This window comes from Periophthalmus magnuspinnatus, chromosome 7, assembly GCF_009829125.3.
Source record: "Periophthalmus magnuspinnatus isolate fPerMag1 chromosome 7, fPerMag1.2.pri, whole genome shotgun sequence".
Lineage (NCBI taxonomy): Eukaryota > Metazoa > Chordata > Actinopteri > Gobiiformes > Gobiidae > Periophthalmus > Periophthalmus magnuspinnatus.
Genome location: NC_047132.1, coordinates 11,824,690 through 11,844,572, shown reverse-complemented (window position 1 = coordinate 11,844,572; position 19,883 = coordinate 11,824,690). Strand labels below are relative to the sequence as shown.

The window sequence follows — 19,883 nt, the reverse complement described above, 5'->3', positions numbered from 1 at the left end:
AGGGCCTCATCTGTCCCTCTTTAAACTACCTCTCTTTATATTGATTTCTGGAGTAAAAGATACAGGACGTATTTTTGGCTCCGGCAAATATCTGAGAGGATTAGAATGCGTACCGAGAATAATCTGCCTGTTCCACCAGTCCAAGAAGGCCCCATGAACTATGGATTTACTCATTATTAAAGGACTCATATTATGCTGTTTTCTGATCTATGTTACACACATGGACAGAATTGTTGGTACCTGTCGGTTAATGAAAGAAAAACTCACAATGGTCACAGAAATAACTTGAATCTGACAAAAGCAATAATAAATAAAAATGCTATAAAATTTAACACTGCTTTTCAACCATGCTTCAACAGAATTATTTAAAAAAAAATAAACTCATGAAACAGGCCTGGAAAAAATCATGGTACCCTTAACTTATATTTTGTTGCACAACCTTTTGAGGCAATCACTGCAATCAAACTATTCATGTAACTGTCAATGAGTCTTCTACACCTCTCAGCAGGTACTTTGTCCCACTCATGAGCAAACTGCTCCAGTTGTCTCAGGTTTGTACGGTGCCTTTTCCAGATGTTTCAGCTCCTTCCAAAGATGCTCAATAGGATTTAGGTCAGGGCTCATAGAAGGCCACTTTAGTCCAGTGTTTTCCTCTTAGCCATTCTCGGGTGTTTTTAGCTGTGTGTTTTGGGTCATTGTCCTGTTGCAAGACCCAGGACCTGCAACTGAGACCAAGCTTTCTGACACTGGCAGCACATTTCTCTCTAGAATTCCTTGATAGTCTTGAGATTTCATTGTACTCTGCACAGATTCAAGACCCTGTGCCAGATGCAGCAAAACAGCCCCAGAACATAACAGAGCCTCCTCCATGTTTCACAGTAGGGACATTGTTCTTTTCTTGATATGCTTCATTTTTCCATCTGTGAACATAGAGCTGATGTGCCTTGGCAAAAAGTTAAAATTTTTTCTCATTTGTCCATAGGACATTCTCCTAGAAGCTTTGTGGCTTGTCAACATGTAGTTTGGCAAATTCTAATCTGTCTTTTTTATGATTTGTTTTCACAATGGCATCCTCCTTGGTTGTCTCCCATTAAATCCCCTTTGGCTCAAACAGTGACGGATGGTGTGATCTGACACTGATGTTCCTTAAGCTTGAAGTTCACCTTTAAACTCTTTAGAAGTTTTTCTGGGCTCTTTTATTACCATTCATATTATCTGTCTCTTTGATTTGTCATCAATTTTCCTCCTGTGGCCACGTCCAGGGAGGTTGCCTACAGTCCCATGGATCATTAATTTCTGAATAATATGTGCAACTGTAGTCACAGGAACATCAAGCTGCTTGGAGATCATCTTATAGTCTTTACCTTTAACATGTTTGTCTATAATTTTCTTTCTAATCTCCTGAGACAACTCTTTCCTTTGCTTCCTCCATGTTGAGTGTGGTACACACCATGTCACCAAACAGCACATTGACGACCTGTAGCCCTGTATACAGGCCCACTGACTGATTACAAGATTGTAGACACCTGTGATGATAATTAGTGGACACACCTTGGATTAACATGTCCCTTTGGTCACATTATTTTCAGTCTTTTCTAGGGGTACCATCATTTTTGTCCAGGCTTCTTTCATGGGTTTATTTTTTTAAATCATTCTTTTGAATCATATTTGAAAAACAATATCTGACTTTCATTGGTTAAATTTCATAGAATTTTTATTTATTATTACTTTTGTCAGATTCAAGTTATTTCTGTGACCTTTGTGAGTTTTTCTTTGATTAACTGAAGGGTACCAACAATTTTGTCCACATGTGTATAATGTTGTTTCCTCATCATAAACAGACCTGGAGTTGGGTTTTGTTTCATTCACACATGTTTAACACACAAACTTAACACAATACAATGTTCCTCCTTCTGATGTCATGTGGTAATACAGGAAGTGCTCACTGTGTTTTTAAACTCCACACACCTTCACTAGAATCATTCGAATGATTTCAGCCCTGGAATTTCCTATTTCTACTGGACTTAAGGTAAAAGGAGCTGTTAACTTGAAAACTACTGCCTCATGACATCATAAGGTTAAAGAGAGCGTTTTTTCAGCTTTGGAGATATAGACAGGCTAATAGTAAAAAGGTTACTCAAACATGTATAATGAAACAAAACTCCAGGTATGTTTTTGAGGAGGTAACAGCATTATAACGTGACTTAAACCTCACAAGAGTTAATTTTGCTTAATGTAGGACCTTTAAAAGTTGATTATTTGCACAGTCCTACTTTAATCCCTGCATTATTTTGCTCTCTGTAGCTTCCTGTGGTGAGGTCTGGCCCTCTGGGATGAGCACATCGCCATGGAAATGGGGGAAGCCTTTAGCCTCAGGAGGTTTTTTAATCCTCCAAATGCTAATGCTAATGCTAGCCGCTTTTAGATGACATCACCACATCCTATAGAGGCCTGGAGGGGTTGGTTGGGGCAGGTCAAATGTTTGGGCTTTGTGCTCTGGTCAGATAAAGACAAAAGGTTAATTGACTCTTTATTTGTGAGACTGGATCACTATAAATGTAGATGTATGTAGATGTTTATATGCTCGTTATGACGTAACCATGGATTGTATAAAGAAGTGGACTATCATGTAGAGCAGATTAATATGAACATTTTAAGCCCAAAGTGACTATCCTGACAGCAGCCATTACAGAGAGAGCGGCGACAGTCTGCCAATAGAAAGTGAATTGGAGTCGATGGAGTCGGTGCTAACTTCCTATTTGGAAAGCAGCAGCTGGCAGGTTAGCTATGCCCATTTATATATACAGTCTGTGGCTCTCTGTAAGTTTGGTGATTGACAGTTTGAAGTTTTTAGAAGTTCGTAGAAGTTTGGAGCAGAGTGGATGTATTTCAGAAACAGCATCTTCTGTCAATACAAACCCACAAAACAGTTTTCCCCAAGAGAGGATACACTTTCAGCTATTTATCTATTTGAAATACTCCCCCGCCCTCCTTTTATCACAGCTCCTCTTTCCGGCCACTCCTGTCCTCACCTCACCCCTCCTTTCTCCGCCCTCTGTCTCATCTCTCTATCCTCTGTCTCTTGCTTTCTCTCCCTCTCTCCATCAACTCCTCTTTCCGGCTGCTCCTGTACTCTCCTAACCCTTCTTCACCCTTCCTCTCTCTCTCCCTTCCTCTCTCTAACTCTCCCTCTCTCCTCTGTTTAGTTCTTTGTATCTCTCTCCTCTCGTTCATCGGTTCCTCTTGTCCTTTACAAGGACTGTCCTTTACTCACCTCTCTTCTCTCCCTCACCCCCCTCTCTCTCCTTTCTCTTTCTCTTTCTTTGTCTCTCTCCTCTATCTCTTTATCTTTCTCTTTATATCTCCCTCTCTCCTCTTTTGGTCTCACTTCTCTCCTCTCTCTTCTTCTCTCCATTCACTCCAGGAAGTATTTGCCTGTAAACAGATTTGTTTCCTGCTCATCACATTATTTCATGTGTGTAGTGTGAGAGTGAACAGACTGAACACTCTGTCTGACAGAGCAGTTTCCTCAATCCGGTTTATATTTTATAATAAATATACAAAACAAAAGTCCTAATACAGAGCAAATGAAATGCACAGTATGGGAGGATGGAAGGGCCTCTGACACACAAGGATATAAGAGGATGGGAGGGCATACATGGGTATATAGGAAAACGGGAGGGCATCTGACTCAGGGATATTTAGGAGGATGGGAGGGCATCTGACTCACAGGGATATAGGAGGATGGGAGGGCATCTGACTCAGGGATATTTAGGAGGATGGGAGGGCATCTGACTCACAGGGATATTTAGGAGGATGGGAGGGCATCTGACTCACAGGTATATTTAGGAGGATGGGAGGGCATCTGACTCACAGGGATATTTAGGAGGATGGGAGGGCATCTGACTCACAGGTATATTTAGGAGGATGGGAGGGCATCTGACTCACAGGGATATTTAGGAGGATGGGAGGGCATCTGACTCACAGGGATATAGGCAAACGGGAGGGAATCTGACACAGGGATATTTGAGTCTCGTCACTGGAGCATCCCTCTCTGGTCTCCATGGAAACCGCTGCCTCTGCCCCATCCCCCACGCACCCCTCCCTTCCCCCATCCCCCGCTCCATCCTCTCCTCGCTGCCACTCCCTGCACTCAGAAGTCCTGCTTTAGACCTGGTCTAGGCCTGGTTCATTTCTGAGTTAGACCTTATTTAGACCTACTTTTCACTCACTGCCACTCCCAACACTTGGAAGTCCTGTTTTAGACCTGGTTTAGTTCTAGTTTAGACAGTTCTGGGTTAGGCCTGGTTTCAGCCTGATTTAGTTCTAATTTAATCCTGGTTTAGATCTGGTTTAGACCGGGTTTAGTTCATCGTATCATTCACTGCCACTCCCAACACTTGGAAGTTCTGATTTAGACCTGGTTTAGTTTTGGGTTAGACCTGATACAGTTGTGGTTAAGTCCTAGTTTACACTTAGTTTAGTTATAGTTTAGACCTGGGTTAGTCTTATTTTAGACCTTAGTTTAGTTCTGTTTTGTAGTCTCGTTTTTAGTCTTGGCTTAGACCAGGTTTAGGCTTAGTTTAGTTCTGATTTGGTCCTGGTTTAGTCTTGGTTTAGCCTTGAATTAGCCTAGGTTTAGACTTAGTCCTGGTTTAGAACTGGTTTAGACCCTGTTAAGTCCTGGTTTAGATCTGTTTTAGTCCTGATCTAGTTCATCTCCATCAAGTCTGATCTCTTCTGCAGTTTGTTCTAAAGCAGCTCATTAAGACTGAAATGAGAAATGAATCTTATTGATATTCCATGTGTTAAAACAAGTGAGTTAATCAGGAGCTATTCTCCAAACACACGAGCCTCGTCAGAGCGGCTCAGAGCAACATTCAGAGTCTCAAATATATTTTACATCTGACTCTTTTGAGATACGTTTGTGCAGAGTTCTCTTCCTGACACTTTTGGGCTTTGTGTCGTCCCCACCTGCCTGCCATTTCCTCTCCATCCTTTTTGCTCTCCTTCATCTCTCTTTACCCCCTCTTCCTGCTTTTCTGTCTCCTTTTTCTTTTCCCTTTTCCCTTTCTCACCGTCATTTTCTCTCCCATCCCTCTCTTTCTCACACTCTCACTCTTTTTTCTCGCTCCTCTCTGTCACTGTCTCTCACTCTCTCTCTCCTCCCTCTCTTTCTCACACTCGCTCCCTCTCTCTCTGCTCCCCCTCTTTTTTACACTCCCTCTCTCTCTTCTTGAGACACTTCCTTGTTGCTCAGTGTTGTTTTTTCTTCTTGATTCGTTAAATATGAAACACCACCTCCCTTTCGTCGCTCCTTTCTCTGCCCCTTTTTTCTCTCCCCCTCTCTCCCATCCCTCCTTTTCTCTCTCCTCTCTCTACCCCCGCCCCCCATTCTTTCTCTCTTTTTTAAAGCAGTTCCTTGTCGTTTGTTTTCTCTTGTTCTTTTTGAGAGGTTTTTTAAATAAATTTAAACTCCAGAATCACACGACGCAGTGACACAGAACTCATTAGTGAAAGAGACAGATGGAGCTCAGACTGTGATCAGTACAGCACCAGGAAGCATTAGACCTGCTTTAATTCTGGTTTAGATCTGGTTTAGTTCTGGTTTCGTCCTGGTTTGGACCAGGTTTAGTCCTGGTTTAGATGTGGTTTAGTCCTAATTTTGTCAGACATGGTTTATTCTGTTCAAGAAAGGTTCATTTCTGTCTTGTGAATGTGACTTTTTAGTATCAATACCTGCTCAAATGAGTATCTAATATCGATGCTAGTTTTAGTATTGATTAGTATCTGATTTTCGATACTTTCAATAGTGTAATAGAGATGGATACAGAGAGATCCAGTGTAACATATGACAGCTGTGTGACTCAGGGCTCTGCAGGGAAACGGGTTCACCGATACAGAATACTGCAATTACCACTAATCTGCCTCCAAAAGAGATTTATATATGTTATTAAGGTGAAAAAAACTAAACCAGAACCAAACCAGGAAAAGAACAGGACCAAACCAAGTCTGCATCAGGACTAAACTAGGACTAAACCTATGGAACCTTGAATCGACACACTTCTGCACTTTTCTGTTTTAATGTTAATTTTATGGTGATAATTTGTGATTATTTATGCTTTGATTTGTGTGTTTTAATGTCTTTCTTATTCTGTAAAGCACTTTGAATTACTTTATGTATGAATTGTGCTATACAAATAAACTTGCCTTGCCACGACCAACTGAGCAACAGTCGCCCCATCTTACTTTTGTTTTCTAATTTGTCAATATCGTTTTGCCAGATTCGGAAAGCAAACAAACTGTTTAAATGAAAATCCAATGCAAAATCGAATCATTATGTCTGTCTAATCCGCGTTCACAGTGACCAGTCTAACGGTCAGGCTCAGAGATGTGTAAGTGGGTTTATCAGCCAAAATCCAGCTCCAGAGTTAATCTATAACGTGTTCTCATCTGTGACTAATCCGACTGAAGCATCGTAATGAGCACATCTCCTCTCAGCACAGGCCAAACCAATCATTACATTAAACTAGTATTTACATCTGAATACTGGGGACCACATTGATTTGCATAACGATTAATATCCAGCCTCAAAGATTTCAATAAATCCAGACAAAGGTGTGAACAGTACTAGTGTGTGAACTCTTGGGCCTCTTGGCAGGCTAAAGCAGTGAAGGTGCTGATCCTTTATATTTTAAACTGTTTTATTTGAGCGGTTTGACTAAAAAATACATTGTTTTAAATTGTCAGAAAGTTGACTGCATCACCAGAACTAAACCTGGTTGCCAACAGTATTGAGAATCCAATATTAATCAATACTAAAAATACTATATACTTATTTGAGCAGGTATCAATGCGAAAAAAAAAGCCATTCATAGGACAGAAATGAACCTTTCCTGAATAGCTTGATAATGATCTTGAGCTGCATCAGATCAAGTATAAGACACATAGACTAGTACACACCCATGGACCACTATGAACTTACTGGAGACTGAGGGAGTACACAGATATAAGGACACATGGGAATAGAAAACAAAGTGCTACCATTTAATGTGGAAAATCACATTCTTTTAGTCATTTTAGTATTTTAGTATTGTGACAACACTAATATGTATCTTCTATATATCCTCTGTATCTGTCTATATCCCTCTGTATCCCTCTGTATTCCTTTGTATCTCTCTGTATCCCTCAGTATTCTTCTGTATTCCTCTGTACATGCTCTGTTCTCGTGCATTGACATTTGAGTAGCTGTTAAAAACTGTTTATGAGAGATAAAATCGTCTCTGTCTGAATTAATGAGCTTCAGAAAAACAGGCCAAAGTCACTGTGTGTCTGGAGGTCCTCAGTATGTCCCCATGTCCCCTCTCCTCTCTGTCCCTCTGTCCTTAGACTGGTTTAGATCTGATTTAAAACCCAGTCCTAGACAGTAGCCCTGGTTTAGTTCTGATTTAGTCCACAGCATTTATTAGATTAGATTATGATTATTCCTTGTTTAGTTGTTATTTAGCATTAGTTTAGTCCTGGTTTAGTTCTGGTTTAGTCTTGGTTTAGTCTTGGTTTAGTCCTGGTTTAGTTCTGGTTCAGTCCTGGTTTAGTCCTGGTTTAGTCCTGGTTTAGACCTAGTTTAGTCCTGGTTTAGTCCTGGTTTAGACCTAGTTTAGTCCTGGTTTAGTCCTGGTTTAGACCTAGTTTAGTCCTGGTTTAGTCCTGGTTTAGACCAAGTTTAGTCCTGGTTTAGTCCTGGTTTAGACCTAGTTTAGTCCTGGTTTAGTCCAGGACACAGATCAGTACTGTTATGAAACTGGGTTATAAAAAACTACTAAAAAATACCTATCAAAATGTTGGACACACCCTCTAATTCAGTGTTTTATATTTACTACTTTATACATTTCATATACACACAGAAGACAGAAGACAAAAAAGTAAATACATATATTTTGTATTTAAATCCTCAAAGTAGCCACCCTTTGCTTTGTCAAAAATATTTAGTTATTTAACTTTTTTCTTTGTTATATAATTCCATAAATTACTTCATGAATTTGATGTCTTCTGTGTGTATACAAAATGTAGAAAGTAGTAAAAAAAAAAAAATAATAATAATAATAATTTAAAAAACGCTGAAAGAGAGGGTGTGTCCAGACCTTTGACTGGCAGTGTATACATTCACAATTTACCATTTACTTCCTTACAATCCTTTCACTTTCACTTTCCAATACCCCTGTCACCTCAGTGTGGGTGCTCACTGCCTTTATGTGGGTGCTCCCTTGAGTGCTCCTCTCCTCTGCCACATGTGTGTAAACCATTGAAGTTAGATTAGCTGTTTCTGAAGAGATTAACCCAAAAGCTCTGCCCGGGCTCTAGTCCAGCCACTAATCTGCCTAATAGATACTCCTCTCTACACGCACACACGCGCACACACCCCCACACGCACACACACCCCCCACACACAAGCACACACATACACACACACACACACATTAGCAACACATCTGTACACTGTAAAAAAGAACGTGCAGATGATAGGGCTGTCAAAATCAGATACTAATTCATACTAAAACTTGTATGGAAGCTAGATACTCATTTGAGCAGGTATTGATACTAAAATGTCACATTCACAGGACAGGAATGAACCTTTCCCGAACCAGAACAAGTATAAGACACATAGACTAGTATGGACCACTATGAACCTACTGGACACTGAGGGAGTACACAGATATAAGGACACATGGGAATAGAAAACAAAGTACTACCATGTAATGTGGAAAATCGTATTCTCTTGTCTAAAGAAAGTGTTTTTTTGTTTATTATCATCGTAGTATCAGTATTAGTATCGAGTCTATTTCTTAGTATCAAAATCTACATCTACAGTGACTTTTGCGTTTGAGGTTCTTATTTCTTGCATGCCTGGTTTGGGCTACTAGATGAGCTAAAATAACTTGAATGCAGAATATTAATTTAGATTTTTGATTAAAAGTGCACTCAGTAACTTGTCTGGTGGGGGCTTCATAAGCTGCTTGTCTCCATGGAGATGTTATTTCGCCACATTATTGTTCTGCAATATGCCATCAAACTTATTACTCAATAACACTTTGGAAAAACTTGCGTTCTTAGTGTGAGTGATGTTGCCTCTCCACCATAGACTGTATATATAAATGGACATAGATAACCTGAATGCTGTGGGTGATGTCACACTCACTTAATCCACTTCCATGTACAGTCTGTCCATAGATCTCACCTGTAACGTGGCTTGACTGATCCATCTACTTGTTTCCTTAAGTATAGGTAGGTTCAGGATGTGAGTCAAAGCAGGGATCCTTTTGCTGTGCAGTGCAGGCTGTGCTCCCCAAAAATGAACTTTAATAAACTCGAGTAATGATTAACTCTTGTGTCTGTTCTTCTTTGCAGCGTGAGGAACAGAGGAAGCAGACATGGCATTCCTCTGGTGTGTGAAGACAAAGATCTCATTCTGAAAAGGCTACAGGCGAACAAGGGCAGGCTGTGAGCATCACCAAACCCAACCATCTAAAGGTCAGGGGACAATCTAGCAACGCTGCGGTTTTAGGTTTCAAATGAATCACTCGAATCAGTTCTATAAATGTCACCCGCAAATTTCAACTTGTGTGTAGAAATTATTATGACTCTTTCAATGTATTTTGTTTGATCTGATCTATCTGATCAGACCTCGCTCATTTTAAACAGTTTGCAGTGGTCTAAAGTTACTCCTCACTTACCTTACGCATTCAGAACATCCTAATTATTCACCATGATGGGTTTATAAGCACTTTTCACTACTTTCACACAATTAACAATGAAATATATCCATACTGGGGCAAACCTTATTTTACTTAAAAGGAAAAAAAATCTAGTACAAAGCTAGGAGTCTTGGGTTGAAGAATTTTAAAGAATTTTGAAGAGATCAAGCTAATTCTAAGTATTTCTGAATTGTGGGGCTGTATTCAACTAAAATTCTTGTTGTGGACTAAAAAGCCATGTGCTACTGACTAAAAAGGGGCCAAAAAGCTCTCAAAACTATTATGCATCTCCATGTGTCTGATACATACTGCACTCACAAGAATTCATGCCAAAACTACTATACTACTTTATACAGAAAAACGTACTATGAAACAATGAATTCATATAAAAACAGATTAAACTTGTGAATCATGAGTTTAATCTGACTTTTTACATATAAATACCAAAAAAGACCAAATCTTCGGTCACCCACTCCTTTCTCCTTTCTGTTGTTGTTCCATATAAGTCCTTATAATCTAAATCAAACGATTAATTGACTAATACAAATCTAGAGATCAACAGTCCTGGTGAAGTCATTTTAACTCATGTCTTTGTGCTGTTTTTTTGCCGTGAGAGGCAGCTCTGTAAGAGACCAGAGACACAGACAGATGAGAGGAGGAAGCAGCGGTCAGGCTAATCCGATTGTACACTGAACAACTCCCCCTGACCCTTGGAAACTCAGGCTAGTCCTGTCCACTCCAGTCAATGCACCGCACACTGGAAGTCTATGAGAGACACTGGACCATAAACTGTATAAAGAAGTGGACTAAGTGAGTGTGACGTCACCTACAGCGTTTGGCTCCAGTCAAATGAAACTCACCAAGGTTAGCAGTTATAGGGGCAGACTTGGAGCCCAGTTCCGCCCGTGAGTATCATAGCAACCAAAGAGCCAATCTAAAGCCAGGCTTTTGAAGGTAACGCCCCCTTCCGCTTAGCAATGCTGTCAATCAAGCCTGTTGCTAATAACGGGAGCAAACTTGGGGAAAGAAAGTGCATGATTTGTCTGTTGTTAAAGTTCATATCTTGATTTACAGACACAATAGCAAAATAAAAACGCAAGCGTCATGTACAGTGGGTTATACAAACATTTTAAGACCAAAATGACGAGTCTGACAGCAGCAGTTACAGAGAGAGGGGCCACAGTTTTTCAAAGTGAATTGGATCCAGAGTCGACAAAGCTGGAAACACGCCCATGCTCACTTCCTGTTTGGAACGCAGCAGATTTGGAAATGTACATAGTAAAGAGTTACTCAAACATGCGTGAATGAAAAAAAACGCAACTCCAGGTCTGTTTGTGAGGAGCTAACAGCATTATAACATGGCTGAAACAAGAGTCAGTTTTGGACCTTTAAATAAGTTCTGTTTGCTTGTGGTTCTTCTATTATGCCATCTGTAATTGTAAATTTGATTAACCCTGGCATCATCTCTGCATACCGGTATATACACTCCATACATGACAAACATTTGAAATCCCACTGTTGTTCTAGATAAGACAGACGTAGATTTGTAAATGGGGGGAAACTACATCTGTTGTCATTATCAAAGCTGAGCAAAGATAAGAGGAACTGTCACTTTTAAAGAATTCACTGCATAAAAGCGCAATTGAGGAGGACGTGCTGCTCGGGAGGTTTATACAGAGGCTCGTTATGGGACCTCAGTCACATGTCGTTCTGTCATCACGCTGTACGGATGGGCGGCCGAGTGGTTACCCCTCCTGTCTCTCGACTGCACTCGCCTTATGTTCAAACTCATTTTAATGGGTTACCTTGGCAACATTGTAGTATTTTTATAATGAGGGAAATGTTGTTCTATTGCGATTTTTCTGACAAGATACAGGATTAGATTATGTTGTCTAGGAGAGAAAATCTGAGAGAAAATTGAAATCTGAACTGATAAACTAATACAAGAATCCCATGCATTTCAGAACATGTTTGAGGTCTAAACTAGTTGTCACAATACTATAACTTCAAACTTGATTTTGATACTAAGGAATAGATACTCAATACCGATTACGATACCAATTCTTTCTTTAGCCAATAGAATGTGATTTTCAACATTAAATGGTAGCACTGATACAGCTCAAGATATTCTAAAGATATTCAGGAAAGGTTAATTTCTGCCCTGTGAATGGGACTTTTTTAGTATCGATAATTGGTCAGATGAGTTTTTAGTTTCGATACTCATTTTATTATCGATTAGTATCAGATTTTTCAGTCCATTCATGATTTTCCTTGCCACTCTAGTCATAATATAAAATGGAATACAGGGATGTGTAATTTTTAATAATCAGACCTTTTGAAAACAACATAAAATATGAAATAATAAAACAGCATGTTGTCCTTTTCGGTGAATTCTAAACAGCTGGTGAACAGTTACTCTAGGGTCGTAGCTCAGTGCAGTGGTATGTTTGTTTGGTGAATTGGGGTGATTGCAATAAATGCAGGAGTAAATAGAACATGGTTTTACTCCTTTTGTTTGGGGTGTAAATGCCTACAGCCCATTGTTGCTATGATTTTCTGCAGCCAGTTAGTTCTGATGGTCTTGACCTTATTCGGCCCCGCCCACTTTTACCTCTAAATGCTCCAAGTGGCGTTTTCTTTGTGGTGGCACTTCCGATTCAGCAGGAATCCCATACATTTTAACTACAATCTGATATAAAGTAGGTTGACTCTCTGGAGGCTTTAAAACAGCTTTGGGGTCTGGACAGAATGCACTTGCTGTTAAGATCTGCAGCCCCAGGCAAAATAATACAACCCCAATGATGATGGCAGCTTCCCAAAATAAGGTGAAGTAAACAGAAAATTAATGAATACAGCTCTCCAAATGTAGCATAGTATCATACAGTATTATTATATAAGAGAAGTTACTGTGCTACTTCCTGGGATCAAGAACATACACTCCTTCAATACTTTACAAAGATGTCTGGTCAGGCTGTGACCGTGGCTGTGGATTAGCCAATCAGAGACACACATGGTTTGTCTGTATCAAAACAAATATGGCCTCTTATGAGGAAAAAATAAAGGAAAAAAATATCACAGACAACTGAAAAATATGGCAGATTTCTGCAGAATCAATGAGCGAAGAACTAAACTCTGTTCATCTGAGGAGAGGGAAATGTGATTTTGTTCAAATGATGTGTGACCATTGAGCTCCTTCGTTTCACATTTGTCTCTGAATTAAACAAATCTGATTGGATGATCATGTTTGATTGTGGCTTGAGATGTGTTAGAGGGAGTGGGGACCAGACTGAGCTCCCTCTGTATTAAAATACAGAGAGATATCAGTCTGGATTTCCCAGACAAGATCTGATGCAGAGCAAATAAAATGTCCTCCATTTTAATGCCTCATTAGATTAAAAACAAAACACTGGAACATTTGGTGCAGCCAAAAGACGCTTTGGCTGATTTTTTCAGTGTTACAATCACAAATAAATTTAAACCAAATTATTCACCAACCACAAACTCTCACTGTTTCTCTTTCATTTTCTGTCCTATCGCTCCTTCCATTTTTCCCCCTCTCCCTGCTTTCTCTCCTTTTTGTCTCCTTCCTTCCCTTCTATCTCTCTTTCTCTGTGGTCTCTGTTCTCTCTTTTTCTCTTTCTCAGACTTTCTTTCTCTTTTGTCATATCTCATCCCCATCTGTCCTCTTTCTCCTTATTTCTCTCTCTCCTTCTCCCCTCTCCCTCTCTCTTTCCTCTTTCTCTCTCACTGTCCCTTTCTCTCCCCTTCCTTTCTTTCTTCCTTTCTTTCACTCCTTCTGTCTCTCTAGTTCTCTTTCTATCTCCCCTACTCCTCTTTTCACCCCGTCTCTCACGTTCTCTCTCTCTTTGTGTCTCTCATCTCTCTCCCTCTTTTTCACTCCCTCCTTATCCCCTCTCCCTTCTCCCTCTCACCTCTCTCTCTCTATCCTATTATGTCCTCCCTCTCTTTCTGTGGCCCTCTCTCTCTTTCTCTCTCTCTCACCTCCCTCTCATTATCTCTGTCCCTCTTATTAGCTCCATCCTTCCTCTCTCTCTCTCTTTCTCTCGCTCCCTCCCTTGCTCCTCTCTCCCTCCCCTCCTCTCTCTTCTGCTCTCTCTTTTTCTGCTTGTTCTGTTGCAGGTCAACTTAAAACATACTTTGACCGTTGTCACAGAGAGCAGCCCCTAGAGTCCAGCCTGAGGTATGTCATTGTCTGAACCTAATGATGTTGCCAAGAACTAAAGTTGGAATTCAGGAGTAAACAAACAGGGACAGACAGAGGACAATAAGATTTAAAACTAACACAGCAGAAAAAGACCCCGGGTTAGACCTGTTTTAGCCCTGCACAGTCCTGGTTTAAGTCCATAGTTTGGTCCACTTGTATTTAAGTCCTGGTTTAGTCCTTATTCTTTGTTTAGTTCTGTCTCTGGTCTAGTCTTGGTCTAGTCCTGGTTTAGTCATATTTTAGTCCTGGTTTATTCCAGATTAGACCTGGTTTAGTTCTGCACAGTGGTTTAGTCCTAGTCTAGTCCTTGTTAAGATTAGAACATACCTGTAAATTAGTCCTGGTTTAGTCTCTGTTTAGTCCAGGTGTTGTCCTGATTTAGACCTGGTTTAGATACACACCCAAGCCTCACCTCACCCCAGCCTGGTTTAGTCCTGCTTTAGTCTGTGAATAGACCTGGTTTAGTTCTGCACAGTCCCGGTAACCCCATAATTTAGTCCTGGTTTAGTTCTGGTTTAGTTCTGGTTTAGTCTGAGTTTACTTTGGGTTTAGACCTGGTTTAGTGGTGCACAGTCCCAGTTTAACCTCATAGAGGAGTCCTGGTTTAGTCTTGATTCTTAGTGCATACTTATTTAGCTCTGATTTTAGTTCTGGTTTTGGGCTGGTTTAGTCCTAGTTTGCTCCTGGTTTAGTCCTGGTTTAGTCCTGGTTTAGTCCTGGTTTAGTTTAACTACTGAATTCAGATACTGTATTTGTGGCAGTAGCCTGGTATAGTCCCACTCCTTATTGATTTAGTCATGATTTAAAACTAGCACTATCTTGTGTTTTGTCCTGGTTTAGTCCTAGTTCAATCCTGGTTTAATCCTGATTTTGTCCTTGTTTAGTCTAGATTAGATCTGATAGCTCCATTTATACCTAGTTTGCTCTCTGAGGTCGAGCCTCTGCCCAGTGAATAATTTAAAACAGTGATGTTTTATAGTGCGGCGTTCATTCAATATTTATACAAACATACAGCTGGAGACTGAAGAGAGGATCAAAAAGTGGAATTTTTCTACGTTGACCAGAGGAAATTATGAATGAAGTTTGGGTTTAAATTCAAATTTATGTGGCACACCAAGTGTAATATCTGGCAACATATTCTCTTGAATATAGAGGTGTTTTTGAGGCATTTTTATTCACAATTTTGGTGCAGAGACTTTAAATTCTAAAATGTTAATGAAATTAAAAAAATAAAAATAAAAACTTGCATTTTACATAGAAAATTCACAATCATTTTCATTTTAGGCTCTGTAAAAAAGTGGTGTGTGTGTTTGTTAAATGGCTCAGTCCGATTTCTTATGATAATGCATTAGCTTATATGGTAATAAGGCTAACTCCCAGACAGACAGGAGCAGACAGGAGCAGAGCCAGAGGAGCAGAGCCAGAGGAGCAGAGACAGAGGAGCAGAGTCAGAGGAGCAGAGACAGAGGAGCAAAGCCAGAGGAGCAGAGCCAGAGGAGCAGAGCCAGAGGAGCAGAGACAGAGGAGCAGACAGGAGCGGACGATTATGGTTGGCATTTCAGACAGCATAAACAGCTGAGCAGTTGATGCCTGCGATTATGTAAGAGATCATCATTAAACCCCCCTGGTTCCCACTCTGTCTGTGCCTGGTTTAGACCTGGTTTAGACTTGGTTTAGATCTGGTTTAGACCTGGTTTAGACCTGGTTTAGACCTGGTTTAGACCTGGTTTAGACCTTAGTTAACCTCAGTTTGAACCAGGTCTTGTCCCAGTATAGTCCTGGCATAGTCCTAAATTGGATCTAGTTTAGACCACCTTATCTGACGCCTATTTAGCCCTGGGTTAGCCTTAAGTTAGACCTGGTTTAGGCCTGATTTAGACCTGGTTTAGGCCTGGTTTAGACCTGGTTTAAACCCTGTGGTTTGGTTTAGTTTTCATCCTGGTCAAGAGTTGTTATAGTCCTAGTTTAACCCTGATTTGAAGCTCTGGTTTATTTACTCTACTGTCTTTTTTATTTAGTCCTCATTTAGACTTGGTTGAGTACAAATTTAGACCTTCCCAGTTTAGTCCTGGTTTATACATTGTTTAGTCGTGGTTCCCCCTACTACAGCCATGGTGTATTTAACCTTGGTTTAGATCTTACTTAGTCCTGATTTGGTCCAAGTTTAGACCTGGTTTAGTCATGTTTTTGTCCCATTTCAGTCCTGGTTTAGTTCTGGTTTGGTCCTGTTTTAATACTATTTTAGTCCTGGTTCATCCCTACAATAGCCATGTTATAGTTAGGCCTAGTTTAGTCCTGGTTTAGTCCTGGTTTAGTCCTGGTTTAGCCCTGGTTTAGCCCTGGTTTAGCCCTGGTTTAGTCCTGGTTTAGTCCTAGTTTAGTCCTGGGTTAGTTCTGGTTAAGTCCTGGTTTAGTCCTAGTTCACTATAGCCATGTTGTATCTGTCCCAGCCCAGTGACACACAGCAGCATGCAGAGGAGAAACCCCATTGTTTTCCTTACCTCTTGGGTCTTCCCTCTCTCCTCTCCTCCTTCGTTCTCGCCTTCTTTCTTGTAGGATCCTTTCTGTCTCCTCGCTCCCTTGGCTGCGTCCTCACGCTGCGTCCTAGCTCCTATCTCCTCTGCTTGTTAGGCCTTTTGGGTTGATTTCTTTTCTTGCTCTGATGATGCTGCAGTGGCACAAAACACACCCTGACTCTAGCCCCGCCCACCTCTGTTCCACGCTCTCCTCTGATTGGTCGCCCCAAAAGAGATGACATCAGTCTCTCTCTCCTTGTCTCCCTGAGCACACTGCAAAAAAAATGAATCTACGAGAATGAATTTAGCTCAAAGAAGGGGTATTTTATTTTTGTGGGGTATTAAAGAGGAGGTATTCTACTTCTGTGGGGTATTAACTGTTAACACATAACATATATAGATCATTACATTAGATTATTAGATTATTCTTTTTAAAATGCTACATTCGTTTTATAAGCTTCAGTTTTGTTTTCTAATGAAACTACTGCAAATCACATCAGCTTTGAGAAGTTGTAGTATACAGTTTTGTATCATGTTTTTCTATATTTATAAAGAATTGTCATGTGGGAGCATGTGTGACGTAGGCTTGTGGGCGGAGCCTTGTACAGAATCATACAGCTAAACCTTAGGAGGGTCTGAATAGGGCCCCGGACAGATCGCTATTATACTTACTTAAACATACAGGGATGACAAAAGCTCTTGAAAAAAAAGTAGTAGTAGTAAATGTAATTTTCAAATAATTATTTCTTCAATAGCCAATTACAATGGAGTCTTGATCTAGTTCAGATATTAGTGCTGTCACAATACTAAAATTTTAAACTTGATTTTGATACAAAGGATGATAATACAAAACACTCTTTCTTTAGACAATACAATGTAATTTTCCACATTAAATGTTTGTACTTTGTTTTCTTTTCCCATGTGTCTTATATCTGTGTAATCCCTCAGTGTCCAGTAGGTTCATAGTGGTCCATGGTGTACACTAGTCTATGTGTCTTATACTTGTGAAAGATACAGCTCAAGATCATTCTAAAGATATTCAGGAAAGGTTCATTTCTGTCCTGTGAATGGGACTTTTTAGTATCAATATCTGGGTTAAAAATCTCTTTCATCTCATTCAAATCCAAAAATGAGGCTTGATAAAAGAAACAACACTGAAATAAGTTTTATATTTATAATTGTCCTTTTGTGAATTGGAGCCGTTTTTACTCACAGTGCTGTCCTTTTTTATAGTGTATCCCCCGAGGACTCTGGCCCCTCCCATGTTCTACCTCCTCACTGCTCCCCCCTCCCCTCTATTTTTACCTCTCTCTCTTTTTTCCTCCCTCTGTCTCTATCTCCCTCTTTTATATGTCTCTCTCGTTTTCTCTCACCTCTCTTCTGTCCTTCTCTAGATTCTGTCTGTCTCTCATTCTTTCCTCCTTTTCTCTCCCTCATCCTGTACCCCTCATCTCCTCTCTCTCTCACTCTGCTTTTTTCTTTACTCTTCTTTTCTCCTCTCTCATCCCTTACCTATCTCTCCACCCATCTCCTCTCTCTTTCTGTCTTTTCTTTACCTTCTTTCATTCATGTTTTTGCTTTCTTCTGTCTCTCTTTCTGTCTCCACTCACTCTCTTTCCATCTTTTATCTAATACTCTTTCCCTGTTACCGGTACTCTATTTCTCTCTTGCTCTTTTCATTTTTTTCTCTCTCCTTTTCCCTTCTTTCCTCTCTAACCCCCCGTCTCAACCATTTCTTCTCTCCCTCTCTCCCTCCCTCTCTCTCTGCATCGCTCTCTTCCGCTCTACCTCTCTCTTTGCCTGTCACTCTCTCTCCCTTTCCCCCTCTTCCCCCTCCCGCCCTGTCCCTTTCTTTCTTTCTGCCCCCCTTTTTTCCCCTCTCTGCCTCTCACCCTCACCTCCCTCCTTCTCTCTCTGTCCATCCTCTCTTCTCCTCCCTTCTTTCTCCGTGCTCCAGTTTGAGTGTATCTGATGGGACAGATGTTGTGTGTGGATGACAGGGAAACACCAAGGTGCTTGTTATTATTATTTATATATTGTTCAGTGAAGTGTTTACAGTTTGAAGATTGAAGATGAAAATCGACAGGTGGCTTATCCAATCAGGGACAGGGACAGGCTTTTGATCGGACCCCAAACAAAACAGACGGAGTGGGGACCAGACTGACATCCCTCTGTATAAAAAAATACACAGAGCCAGGCAAGAAGTAACCCGCACAGACACAGGGAGAACATGTAAAATCCACACAGTCAGGAATCGAACCAGGGACTTTCTTGTTGTGAGGGTGTAATGCTAACCACTCTGCCAATTTAAACAACCACACACTCAAACAGACCAAATGTGACTATTATACAGACGCAGAGACGATAGAGAGGGACCATCGGCTCTGTGTCTCCTCCATCTGCTTCTCACCATCGATTGTGCTCCTGGACACGGCTCAGGCCATTACAGCAGACCCATATTGACTTAAGACCTTTGTTTTAACGTAATGGGATTCACCAAGTCTATTTTCAAATCATGACATTCGACATCAACTATATCTGTAACGTCTGAATATCACTGTTTGCATGGCTGCACTTGTTTAGGTAATATACTGTCCTCTTTGAAAACTAACCGGGGTTTTATTCTGTGTACAAGCTGCTAACACTGTATCTTAGATTAGCGTTGTCATGATCTTGAGCTGTATCTTTCACAAGTATAAGACACATAGACTAGTGTACACCCATGGACCTACTGGACACTGAGGGATTACACAGATATAAGGCACATGGGAATAGAAAACGAAGTATGAACATTTAATGTACAAAATTCTACATTCTATTGTCTAAAGAAAGTCTAAAATATAACTTCCTACTCAAACCTCACCGCTATCGCAATTAGATATTTTAAAAATCGTTCCGAGCTGATTGGCATTGTAAACTGACAATGGGATCAAACAGAGCCGGGCAGTTTAAATGAGGCTAACAGCTTCTCCTGTGCAGAGGGAGGGAGGGGCAAAAGGAGGGAGGGGCAAAAGGAGGGTGGGGCAGACGGGAAGGGGGGGTGGACTGAGGTGTAAAAGTGTAATGGCCAGTGGAACGTCCAAGGCTTTTGTTATTGACTGAAGCCAAAGGAGCTGAGAGACAAACCATCTGTGCTGGGGTTTAACCAGGGCCGCTGCCATGGCTCTGTTAAAGCTACAGTGTGAAACTTTACCAGGGCATTGAGGAGGGCTGTTATCATGGCCCTGTTAAAGCTAGTGTGTGACTTTACCAGGGCCACGAGGGCTGTTACCATGACTTGGTTGAAGCCGCAGTGAGTAACTTTACCAGGACTGTGAGAGGTGTGACCACTCTGTTAAAAAGAAGACCAAAAAAAAAAACGCACACATTTGGGGGCTGTACCACATTTTG

The 19,883-nt window shown here is 40.7% G+C and overlaps 1 protein-coding gene across 1 annotated transcript in view; it reads right to left on the bottom strand.

Moving 5' to 3' along the window:
* LOC117374057 (neural cell adhesion molecule L1.1-like) overlaps window positions 1-16,618 on the bottom strand; it is a 64,966-nt gene extending 48,348 nt beyond the window's left edge. Inside the window, exon 1 of the mRNA XM_055223230.1 lies at window positions 16,479-16,618. The gene's annotated coding sequence lies outside the window, so the exon portion shown is untranslated. The remainder of the gene's footprint in view (window positions 1-16,478) is intronic.
* Between the last annotated feature and the right edge of the window lie 3,265 nt (window positions 16,619-19,883).